General features: G+C 33.1%; 1 protein-coding gene across 4 annotated transcripts in view; it reads right to left on the bottom strand.

The window, feature by feature from the left end:
- Nucleotides 1-13040, bottom strand: part of LOC118744786 (putative polypeptide N-acetylgalactosaminyltransferase 9) — a 438912-nt gene that overhangs the window by 165285 nt on the left and 260587 nt on the right. The window contains exon 6 of one of the 4 annotated variants that reach the window (XM_036478109.1): nucleotides 11815-11867. The exons of the other annotated variants lie outside the window; for them this stretch is intronic. The gene's annotated coding sequence lies outside the window, so the exon portion shown is untranslated. The remainder of the gene's footprint in view (nucleotides 1-11814; nucleotides 11868-13040) is intronic. 4 annotated transcript variants of the gene reach the window in all.

Below are 13040 nucleotides of genomic sequence, written 5' to 3' on the forward strand. Positions count from 1 at the left end.
GCGCTCGGCATCAATTAACGGCGAAAATCCGAAAGAAGACAGGAAATAGCTGCAGCTTTTTTCTCGTCCCAAACTGACAAATTGTTGTAGCGCCAAATAAAAGAAGAAGATGCCTTCGACGACTACTTGGTCGATATTGAAAAGGGGGAGAGTAGGCTCTCGTTAAATAAATGTTTTAGCAGTATTTTCTGTGCATGGAAAACCTTTCAACATTTGCTGCATCGAATCTGTAAGCCTCTAATTGAGCTTCTTCTCCTTGGGATCTACGAACGTAGTTCTTTGGTATGAAGACCTTTGGAAATCTGTCCTTCTATTGGTCCAGATTTTTGTTTGTCTTGTCAAACTTACATATGTATATGCAGAATAGAAAATCTATATTGCCTGAGCAGTAATGTCAATATGTATGACTTGTCCTCTGCAGAACAGCGCTCGTGGGACCGATTTTATATTTGTTGATACAGTTCTTGGCATTGAAGGAAGGACATTGGGTGACCGGGCACCAAAAGCTAGCTCTGAACATAAACAAAAGGAGGCACGTGACCTGCAGTCGGAGTAAAGGAGTGGAAGCTGTATAGGAACTTATTGAGAAGAAGCATTGGGTTATGCCCGAAAACTCATGAATAGAGCAACTAGAGGTCTTCAGAGAAATTTCATTTTCGAGGTAGTTTTGAGTATTGGTGTTGTTGAAATGTAGCAGCATTTTATTTATGTTTTTTTTTTTTTTTATTATAAGTACAACGATATACTACTGGGTTTAGCAAGCTGCAAAAAAAAAACTTCGAGCTCACCATATGTATGTATGTTGCCTGTCATGAGTTTATCGAAATCGAAAGATAAACAAACACACCTGCTCATGAATACATACATACATATATACAAACATATGTGGAAACTCGTATGCACAAATAGCGAGACCACTTTTCGATTGGAAATCGAAGAGTTGGAAATTAAGTGAAATTATCAGAGTGCCAGCAGTCGGCAAATAGCCATAAAACGTGTCGGCCGTGAAATTTCTAATCAAAGCTTGCTGCTAAAGTCAATATGTAGCGTATAACATACACACAATATAGATAAGTATGTATGATTGCACATACATACATAAATATGTTAGCGTTTATGATTGCAATCAACTACATGCTTCAATTACACACAGTAGTAGTAAAAGCTAAAGCGAGTCTCCAAACAAAATGATGTTAGGAAATTAAATGAAAATTTGCGAAAGCGAAATGTACATCGCCTGCTCGCAATTTGAAGAGGAATATTGTGAAAAGCACAGCGGATGACCTGATTAATTTTGAATGTGAGCAATCGAATTGGAATGGATAGTGAAAATTGCAAATGAAAATGTTATAAACTATGGCATGAACGGGAATATATGAAATGGAAAAAGAATTGGTAAAAGCGCACATATCGATGAATGATTTTGAAATACATACATATGTATCTACATATACGAAAATTTTATGAGTTGGTTTTTTAGTGTCAGTCCCTTCTCTCGCCAGAAAAAGGAGCTAAAGCATTCTTCTTGCATATGGGGCGTTCCATACCAAAATGGACAGGGTTCACACTTCAGGTGTTTGATTTGTTTCAAATTTTAAGGGTTGATGAATAAACATAAATAATAAACAAATATGAAATTTGAGCTTGATTAATACATTTTTAAAAAATTTACAGCACAAAAACAAAAAGAAATCGATTTAATAATTCATTGTAAATCACATATACACACATACACTTATCAAAATTCTGTATGAAAAGAAATATTTTGTAATTTTTTTTTTTTTAATTTTCACATACACATTTTTTTATAAAAATATTAGTTTTTGAAAAAAATGGCATCTCTAAAAAAGAATTGAAAAAAAATCGCAGTGGTAGCTCTGAGTATTGTGGAATATTTAAGTATAGTATTACGGGGTACACTCTACTATCTATAATTTGAGTTATGATTTCCTTTTTACGCCGAAGTGGAGTAAAATGAGTCAATTAAAAATTAAATTTGTTTAATTTTTTTTTTAGAATTTTTTTGAGTATGCAGTTTTGTAGCCCATTAAATTTTAAGCTACTGCAAAATTGCGTTGATTTTTTACTATTTTTATGCTGACGGCTGTTTTGAACTTTTTTCTTATGGAAGAAAATGCGAAAAACCGTTTTCAAAGAAAAAATAATAATAATAATAATGCCATTTTTTCAATCGCTTAAAACTTGCACTTTTTTAAAGTAAAATTTAATGGGCTACAAAACTGCATACTCAAAAAAATTTAAAGAATTTGTAAATCTGTAATGTTCTCATTTTACTCAACTTCGGTGTAAAAAAAATGCATAACTCAAATTATTGTAGAGTGCACCTGTAATACTATACTTAAATATTGCGCAATACTCAGAGCTCCCCATGCGATTTTTTTCAATTTTTTTTTTTTGAGATGGCATATTTTCAAAAACAACTTTTTTTTATCAAAAAATTTTTATGTGCAAAATTTTGCAAGAAAAAAAATTTAATAAATATTTCTTTTTATAGAGAATTTTGAAGTGTGTATGTGAGATTTTATTAAATTTTTTCCTCGCTTCGTTCTCGAGATATTTGGAAAACTATTAAATCGATTTGCTTTTGTTTTTGTGCTGCAAAGTTTTTAAAAATGTATTAATCAAGCTCAAATTTCATATTTATTTATTATCTGTTTATGTTTGTCCATCAAACGTAAAAATTTGAAACAAATCAAACACATGAAGTATGAACCCCGCCCATTTTGGTATGGAACGCCCCATATACAAGTACAATAAAAAATAAAACAAGCATTTGAACAATTTTAGCATTAAAACGTTTAATTAGGCGAAAAAGTACCGAAATTACAAATTTTTTCATTGTCACTCGAATAGATCATACTCGTTTTTTAATGTCTGCATTTCTCTATTGATTCTGAACGTTTGGAATAAACTTGTTTGTTTACCTAGTCTTTAGAATGCTCCTGATGATATGTTAACTTATATTTCAAACGCATTGTGAATCGGAATTCAGATTTCAAAATTTCATTTATTTTGTTTTCCATCTAACCTCAAAAATGTAAAATGTAGGCTTTTTGAGGTTGGAGAAAAAAAAATTGGCGAATTTTTCCAAAAGTGTAAAAATGTAAATAACTAAGAATCATAAAATGGTTTTTTTTAGCAGTTTTATGTTTGTTATTTAAACTCAAAGTTGGTGTTAGGCGTTTCGACTTAACTTCTTTAAATAGCAATTAAAAAAATCTAAACAAAACATAAAAATAAAGAAACAAATATAATAAAAAATATGAAAATTTATAAAAAAGTGTATACCTACTAAACTAGACCGCAACAAAATATGAACAAATTAATAAAAAAATGTAAAAAATTTAGGATTGTCTTCATTAAAAAAATAAAACAAAAAGTCATAAAATTTAAAAAATTACATTTAAAATTAAATATAAGAGGTAATGAAAATTAGAGAACAATAAAAATTAAAAATAATAGAGTGTAAACTATTTAAATTCTAGAGAGTTGAAATATATAAAATATTGAAAACTCATAAAATTTGAAAACATAATAAATAAAAAAATAACAAAAAAAAATTTTGCAAAAAAGTTTTTTTTCTAAAATTTTATAAAAATGAAAAGTTAAAACACGTTCACATTTATAAAATTTAATGGATAATAAATAAAATAAAATAAATAAAATAGTATTATAATTTGTTTTTATACACTCAAACAATTTATTGATTGCCTCTAAATATTTTTCCACAGATGCCATACCCAGCATCTGCACTGTGTACGCCCAACAAATTTCCTTTCTCATCATTGCCGATCAAGCGATGGTTTGTTGTTGCTATTGCAGCTGTCATACACATCAATTGCAGCGCATCCGGCAAGATACCGTTAATTGTCAAACCTGTTTGACAAGTTGATATAGTCGCATACGAGTACATACGAGTAAACATACGTACCATACACACTTGTTTACCCATTGCTGCCTCGCAAATTCATTGCAGACGCATAAAATGCGTCAGCTACATCGTTATTATGGCAACATGTTGTTGCTTTAGCTGCGGCAACTCCAAAGTAAATCGAGCTTCGACCACATTGCAAACCCCAGTCAATGACGTCTTGCGGTTGCGCGGTTGGCTCAGTCAGCAGCAGCATTCCCTCAAACATTTCAATCATCACAAATGGTTTTGTTGCAACTGTCGGGTTTTGGCGAGGCCATAATAAAATGCCGTTAGCTGCAGCATTACTATGGTTGTTGCATAGCGGTCAACATAACGGTATACTTGAAAAATATGTAATTATACAATGTGTACGATATTCAACGGAATATTTAATTAAAAAAGATATATTCATTTATTTTTGTAGCCATTTATTTGAAATTTAAGACATTGAAGCTTTTAATTAAGGATTGTCGGTGAAATTGATATGAAATTAATTTTCTCTGAATTGCGATTGAACTGTATTTTATTTACATTATAAAACATTTAGCCATCTGCATCCCGCCAGAGGCCATTGCCTACAATATATATGTATGTACATAGATGCAAGAAGTATGCGCAAACTTTTTCCCCACAGCCAAGATACCGCCCAATACTGCCATCTGTCTGCAATCGCATTCGCTTCAAAAGCCAATTACCTTAAATCTTCTCATCAAAAATTCTTCAGGCCGGTTTATTGCCTGCCTGCGTTCATCCTGCGTGCCACGAGAAAGTCATTTACACGCATATGTTGCACTAACAGTTAGTTATTAGACCACAACGAAAGTCTGCATGTTTGAAGACACATTAGCAACGGAAATTGCGATGATGATGATGCTGCTGCTGCTGCTGCTGCTGTTGGGTATGACAACAACAGACCAGCCGCCATCTGCTCTAACAACAGCGGCAATAAATGCGAAAAATTACCAAGATGCATGTATGTATGTAGCTCGTAGCTCAATCTCGGCAGCCACAGCAGCTGTCGGTATTCGCCATAACATTTACGTGAAGCATTGTGATTGACGGTGATTAAATATTTGTTATGTGGCAATTATGGCACTTTTTCGGGCATAATAGCGTGTTCACACTCCCGTGTATCTTAGAACTGAGTGGCGATGATGCATGCTTTTATTTTAATTGAATTTATAATGAAATGAAATCTATATCTGTACTTATAATAAAAGTGTAACAGGCCGATGTCTGTACCTTATAGATATTAAAGAAAAATTAATATAGTGGGTTTTTATAAGAGCTACAGAAGCCAAATAAACAATTTTTAGAATTTTTTACTCTCTGTCTGTCTGTATATTTGTATGTGCATCACTCAAAAACATGGAATTGAATGCAATATCGCTGTATCGCTAGAGATCTAGCTTACAATATCGAAGAAAAATATTAGAGAGTTGCTTTTACAGACCATTTTTGCTTTTAAAACGCTCTTTTGCATTGGCCAACGCAAAAGTTCTTATAAGGCGCCTCGAAGTAAGCGGGCATTGGCTAGTTTCTTCTTCTATGTAAAATAAGACAAACTTTCAATGCCCGTTTGGAAATATACCAAATAAACGCTCTGCAGAGGTTGTTCTCAATATGAATGGCCCAAAATTAAGCAGTCTACAGTTTCAAGCAAACCTTGCCCAATACATATAAAATGTGGTATTAATGACAAGAAACTTTCATGGTATCGGGTATGATACAAATAAACTTTCTAAGAAACAAGCGAGCCATTTTCCAACAGCCCCGGGGTATTATAAGCGAATCACAGCATCTGTAGGTAAAGAGGTGTTTCCAAATTCTAAAACATAGTGGAAAATACGATCAAATTTCGAAGGGCATTTCGATGCACTACGATGTAAATTTTTATTATCGCCAAATTTTTAACTGGAAACGATTGCCTGAAGGCAGATTTGCACCGGTTCAAGAGCGTAGCTGATATAAAGAACGAAAAATGTGGAGTTGGCGTGTAATAAAAGTTGCCCCCTTTTATTTTTCGGGTGGGCATTTGGTTCAATTTCTAAAGGTACTAATAGAAAACATTAATTGGTGAGGTGCTTGGACCGAATTCAGTGTTCGATGGGGAAAGATAGAGTAAGGGTAAATCGCCTGCTCAAGCTAAGCACTTCACAGAAATTGGCTAAAGAGTCTCCTCGAAAAAAACATCAGGCGAAATATATGCACCTGTGAGTCCATGATCGGATGGTTTTGGCTATTCAGAGCCCAACTCAGGCAAGGGAACCATTTAATCAGAGAGTATTTGCTAAAAAAGATCGGTCAAGCTTCCCATTCAGAATGTGGTGTCATAAGCTTCAGTCATCGTAAGCATACAATTTGAGAAAAGCACTGAAGATTACAACTATCAAATATATCGATTATTTTCAGCTTATCTATCCCTCATCTGCTGACTTGAACAAGAGAATGGGTGCCCAGCGACGACGAAATCGAAAACAGAGAAGTCAAAGAAGGACTGGAAACAGATATTCATCTGACCCTACGGAAGAATACTCGTTTTTTTAACTGAGTTGGCAGTCCTTCAGAAGAGGGAAGATATAGAATCAGGCCAATCTCTATGGTAAAACATCTTTGGGAAGAAATATGTATCTAGTTCTTGTACATTATAGAACCTATTTAATTGTAGAGTTTGTTTTCCGACGATTTTTAGAATCTGTAAATCATTGTTTCATTAATGTTTCTATTACAATAACTTTAAAAAAGTACTGATACAGATTTTTGGTACAGTTTCATTTGAAACCTATTTAAAGGTCATTACTCGTTGCTGTTATTACAACCACTTTTTTTGGCCAATACTTACATACATATATATATACGTACGTTCAAAAGCTACTCACCACATTCAACGTTTTGAAGTAATTTTCTCAATATTTTTCCGCATCAGCCAACGCAAGGAAGTGGCTTTCCATTGAAAACCAGCAAACTAAGCCTTCAATACGGCATTCCTTTGTGTAAATATGAATATTTTTTTTTACGCTTCAACCACATTTGCAAGCCTCAGCAACCCACTTTGCGCTAAGAGGGTTAAGTGGATAAGCTTACAACGCCAACCAAAGTAGACAAAGTAGAAAATACTTATAACAAAAATATGTAGTAAAAGTCACTGCGAAAGCGGGCGCAGGAGCGAGTATGAAAAAATGATGCCAAGCGGCAAAAATACGAACGCAGATGTCGACATAAAAACAGATACATACATATTTACTTACATACAAATATGTACATAAGTAACAGACATCTGCAGCGGGTGCATGGTTTTCGTGTATACTCGATCATCTAACAAAACCCGTTTTGCATCGTTCTCTGTATACGAGCAGAAGTATTGTTCGTTATCGACTGAGCTCAAGACGAACATGTTGGCCACAACACCCGATTGCTTTTCATACATACTTGATTGGGTACGGGTGCTTTGCAGCTCAATATACCCGGGTGTTCGAGTTTCAACCCGAGTGTGCACAAAATTTTCTTGATTGGCTTATGACGTTTTTGTTTCTACAAAAAATGTTGCCTTCTCATCGCGGTGTTCTTAGTTTTTGTGCGTAGAGGGTAAAGAGAAGGTTGAATTTTTAGGTAGTTTGTTTAAGTGTACATTTAACCATTTCTTATATTTTTGCTCATACAAAATGCGGCATCACGACGCCTACATCCATTTAGGTATAAATGTGTGTAGATCGGCAATGCCCAAGCCCTATACACTCGGTGCACATTTATTTTTTGTAAAAGTACTTATGTACCTACATAGTTTTAGGCTGTGTTCTAATATATACACACACAGCTTTCCACGCGAAACTATACGAAATAGATGCAAAAACATTTTTGTCTACTTCGCTTCTAATTTTTTCTTTGCGTATGCACAAGCACAAAGCAACAACATTTTCGTATGCTTTGTGGGAACATATTGGCGCCAGTTACCTTCAGCGTAAATTTCTTTGTTGTCCTGCATTTTATCGCAATGTTCGGGTGTCCGTTTCATTGTTACACAAATTTTCGGGTTAGCTGCGGGTGTCCGAGTGTGGTGTTCGCTTGTGCTCAATTTATAGCGAGGGTGATCGAACAGACTCGTTCGTAACCAAAGCAGCTGTCGGGTATGCATCTCGATCGAACACATAGTAGCCGAGTGTGGCGTTCGCTTGTGCTTGATTTTTAGTGAGTGTGATCAAAAAGGCTCGATCATACTCAAAGCTGTTCTCTGATAAGTAATATGTATCTTCTTCTTCTAATAGCCGCCTAATGCTGGCCAAAGTATCATTAACGTAAGCTTCTTTAAGTGCGCATGCAAACAAACAAACACGCATAAGTAGGTATGTATGTACGTAGGTATTATGTAGCGAAAATTTCGCTGCAACATTTGTTGAGGCAGCCAAGCAGAAGTGGACCACAGCTGGAAGCAGAGGAAATAATCTAAACGAAAAAGAGTTACATACTTACATACATACATAACTATAATCAAAAGAAGAGCAGAAACAAGAAAAAAAATCGACGCGCTTAACCTAATAAAAGCGAAACTATGCACAAACATTTTAAGCTATGGCACACTTGCAGCATGTTGCAAGTACTACAACTAATATAGAGTAGTTCTACCTAATATAAACGTTATTGCATCAAGTTACATATATAAACGTAAATACATATTGCATACATATGTACTTAGTATAGCTGTTAGCGCTCAACAATGCGAAAGAGCGATTAGAAACACACACACACACACACACAAGCAAGCTGTTGCATAGACACAGGCACACGCAAGTGTGTAAATAAAATGATAGTAGCTATGTGGATGCAGCCCTGTGGGAAACAATTTACACTTGGAGAATAATAAACGGAAGAGAACGAATGCACATAAAGATATTTATTTGAATCATAACGAATATTAATAACAAGTAGAATATAAAACCAGAATATAAGAATGGGACAAGAAAAAATGAGGAAAACGATAACAAATGTTATCGATATATGTTAATATATGTATATAAGGACAGTGATGGCATAGAAAAAATATAGTGATAAATGAGGCGATATTAGCAGATATCGATAAATTATACAGCTATGTCGATAAATATATCGACGATATCTGCAAATATATCGAAAACAACATTAATAAGGGACCGCAACGGATATTACATTTGTAACAAAAATCCTAATTTGGCCTTTAAAATGGGATTTCTATTATTTCTATCAAATTTTACCCTTACATATTTTATGATTTTTATTTTTTCGATCAAGTATAATCGATAAATTTCACTTAAGCGTTATTTTAAAATTTTTATTACTTCTATCAAGTATAAGCTTAAAATTTTGATCTTTTTTTGCGGTCAAATTTAATCGTTATTTTAATTTTTACATACCACCGTTATTTTCAGCTTCAGTTTTTTTATTGACTAGAGCCCCCATTTTAACGTTCAAATATTATCGAGAAAATAAAAAATAAAAACATCATTATTTTTTATTACAAAATTGAAAATCATAAATCAACGATTAAATTTAACAATATAAAAATCCATATTTAATGATTATTTTTTATCGTAAAAATATAAACCAAAAGTATAGATTTAGCAGGCATCTAAATATAAAAGTCTTGGTTAATTTAATGGTTAACTCAATGGCTACTTTCGGTCCCTTAAATTGATAAATATATCTGTAATGATTTCGATAAATTAGTTATAACCATATCGATTAAAATATCGATAATTTGAAAGAAAATATGTCGATAAATATACAAAAAGAGATATCGATAACAATAATACGAATAAAATCAAAAATCGATAAACTGTGTGTAGAAATAAATCGATAATTATATGCAATAGAAGTAATATAGAAATTGGAAACATGACCGACAATAATAACGATGTAAACTGTCATATAACTTTTTTAGGAAATATCCACGGCTTGGCACCAAAAGCAAAAAAAAAAGTTCAGTACGTCAATCGAACCACGCCCCTTGTGTCGGTTGGGTGGCAAAAGAAGGGTAATACCGTTGGGATTATTTGTTTATCAACAAACCACCCTCTAAAACCCGCTCATTTAACATCCGTCTCTCTTTGGTCTGACCAGCTTTTGTAAAAAGTTTTTTTCTATTAAACAAAGTAAAAAGGGCGCAACGTTCCCTACAGGGGCACACAACTAAATACCTTGGCATATTTGTGCCATATGCTAACACAACGTTTTTGTCGATTCTTGTTTGCCTGCAGCGATTACAACATAGTTAGGCAGAAATTCCAACGCAAAACAAAAAACCAAAAACTTGGCGATTAAGCAGAAAATTTTGTGCAGGTGCTTCTTTCTATACGCAGTAGTTTATATGTATAAAGTAAACGCAGCCACAAAAGCTATGTGCGACAAGGTGAAGGTCCTTTAATGCAATTTTGTTACACAGCCAAATGAGCACGCCCACGCAAATGGGCGCCACATGCAAACGGCTATGGGAGGAATAATTCGAAATTGCTGTGGTGAGTTTGTAAGAGAGGGAGAGGATGTCAATAGAAGTATAAAGTGGTAAGTACATAAGTACTCATGCGTATTTTGAATGGAGCAGAAGCAAGCGAAATACTTACATGGAGCACAATACTTAACTGCGTACGAGAATTTGAAAACGATTTGAGTAAAGAAGCTTAAATTATAGCAGTGCTCCCAGATTAGGCATAATTAGTTCATTTAAAATTTTTATTTGCTCTATGTAAAATATGCACTATATTTTAGGTCAGAAGGCCCCAGCAAAATCGTTTAAGTAAAAGGGAAGAAACGAAAATCTTATCAACAACTTCCAAATATATTTTTTTTGGGTGACAGAGATTCCTTTTCTATATATCCTTTAAACTTATATCTATATTTATACATAAAATGATATATTTATATATAAAATGATAGCCATTTTCGTTGTTTGGACTTAACTCAAAAACTACTGGATAGATTTCAGTAAAATTTTCGAAGGCTATACCTTGCATATGTGGTCCTATTATAAGCTAATGATGTTCTTTTTTTAATAACTGTGGGAAGTTTTCTAATAGAATGTTCATATTAGCGGCAATGAAAGTTGGCATAAAATACAACGTATCTGTAAAGTTTCAAGAGTGTGCCACTAAATTCAAAAAAAAAAAATGGCAGCATGCATAAAATGGGTCGCAGCTATTTTATAATTTTTGAAATTTTAATTTTTTTATTATTAAAATTTAAGATGCTTAAAAATGTCACCATTAAACGGTGAAAATTTTTTTCTTGCCAAAACGAACCGAAAAATTGCGAAACAAAAATTTGAATTTTACAATTTTTATTGGCATACTCGAAATTCATTTTGAAAGTGTTACATAAATTAAGAAATTATTATATAAGTATTTCCGTGCAGAATACTATATGTAGCAAGATATTCCACGCCAATATTTAATTACTTTTAAATAATATGACTTTTAAGTTAAGGCATGTGAGTACACGTTTAAGCTGACAATGTATGGTGCTACGGGGTGTATGCGTTATATACACAACTACGAGTATATAAACATGAGTTTTTATTTTGATTTTTTCTAGTATATCTTTTTTAAGTTTTCATTTAAATACAATTACGCGAAGGAATCTTGTTCTTTATGTAAAACTGAAGATAATGCACTTTCTAAGATAAGTGTGCCACCGTTTTGGACCAAATACACATTTTTATCGAAAAATTTAGCAGCTTGTGAGATTTGCTCATATGTCCTTGGACGCCTGGATATTAAAAGGAATTGTAAAAGTGGCGAAAGAATTAGTATTCCATATGGAATCACACCACCACTAGTCTTGGCCTACGTGTGAGGAGGGTTGTGATATTTGGCTATTATCTTAAGATTTTTGGCATAGTAAAATTTTAAACAAACCTGTGAAAATTTATTACGAAACCATTCATGAATTATCCAGACGTTGAACATACCTGAAATGAAAAAGAGATCAATATTAGAATTTACAAATCAAATGGTTTTAAAGTATGAAAAAGTAAGTTTTGGTTAGGGATATTGGTATGGATATTAAAATGGGAATATGGATATGGATAAAAATGTGTAAATTTATCGATATGGATATCGACGGGAAGAAGGTCATGGATTTGGATATGGTTATGGATATGGATATGGATATTGATGGGGATATGGATAGGAAAATGGATATGGATATGAAAATGGGTATATGCACATAGATATAGATATGGATATGGATATGGATACTGATATATATGTTTACAGACATGGGTATGAATATGGATATGGAATGCATATAGATGTGGATGTGTATAAGTATATGAATGACAATCGATATTTATTTAAATCAGGACTTATAGAAATAATTTTAAATACCTCATATTTTAAATTAAATTGTTCAGATAATATGCAGAAAAGTAAAGCTAAGTACTTTAAAATTAAGTTAATACACACATAACCATTGCCATTGGCTCTGCACGCATTACAAACTTGCCAGACCGCGATTGCAAAAAGTGTTGATGGCAAAGCTGTGTATGCGAAAAAACCCACAGCTAATCGGTTGAGGCAGTGCAAACATAGTGAACTACTTTAACTTGAGCGAGTACAACAACCACATACTATGTGCATTAAGGTGAACACATGCGTGAAAAAAGTTTAAAATTCTAAGCTCTCACCCCCTGGAATTTCTCTAAATGAAGAAAGAATATCCGATTTTTTTGTTAAAAAAAATATAACTACAAAACTATACATATAAAATTTATCAAGCTTTATATGGGAAAGAAACACTTTTTCGTAGAAATAGTATACTTTAATACTAACGGTTTTTATAGGTTCCCCAAAAGCTCCCAAAAAATGCAAAAGGAAAACTCATTAAAAATTGTTGGTATTAAAAAATGGTAAAATAAACAATTGGATATTATTATTTCTTGGCGACCGATCAAATATTGGTTTCAAGAATTCTTTGCCATTTCTCAGAAAAAGTAGTTTTTCCCATATAAAATACATGGGAAATTTCATGGGATTTGAGGCAGTTCTAAGTAAAAATTTGTTAACAAAAAAAAAATACGAATATGTTTTTTTAGAAAAGTTCTGGTAGGTGAGAGCATAACATTTTTAACTTTTTTTTGGAC

Source organism: Rhagoletis pomonella, unplaced genomic scaffold, assembly GCF_013731165.1.
Source record: "Rhagoletis pomonella isolate Grant_MI unplaced genomic scaffold, Rhpom_1.0 Rhpom_scaffold_00008, whole genome shotgun sequence".
NCBI lineage: Eukaryota > Metazoa > Arthropoda > Insecta > Diptera > Tephritidae > Rhagoletis > Rhagoletis pomonella.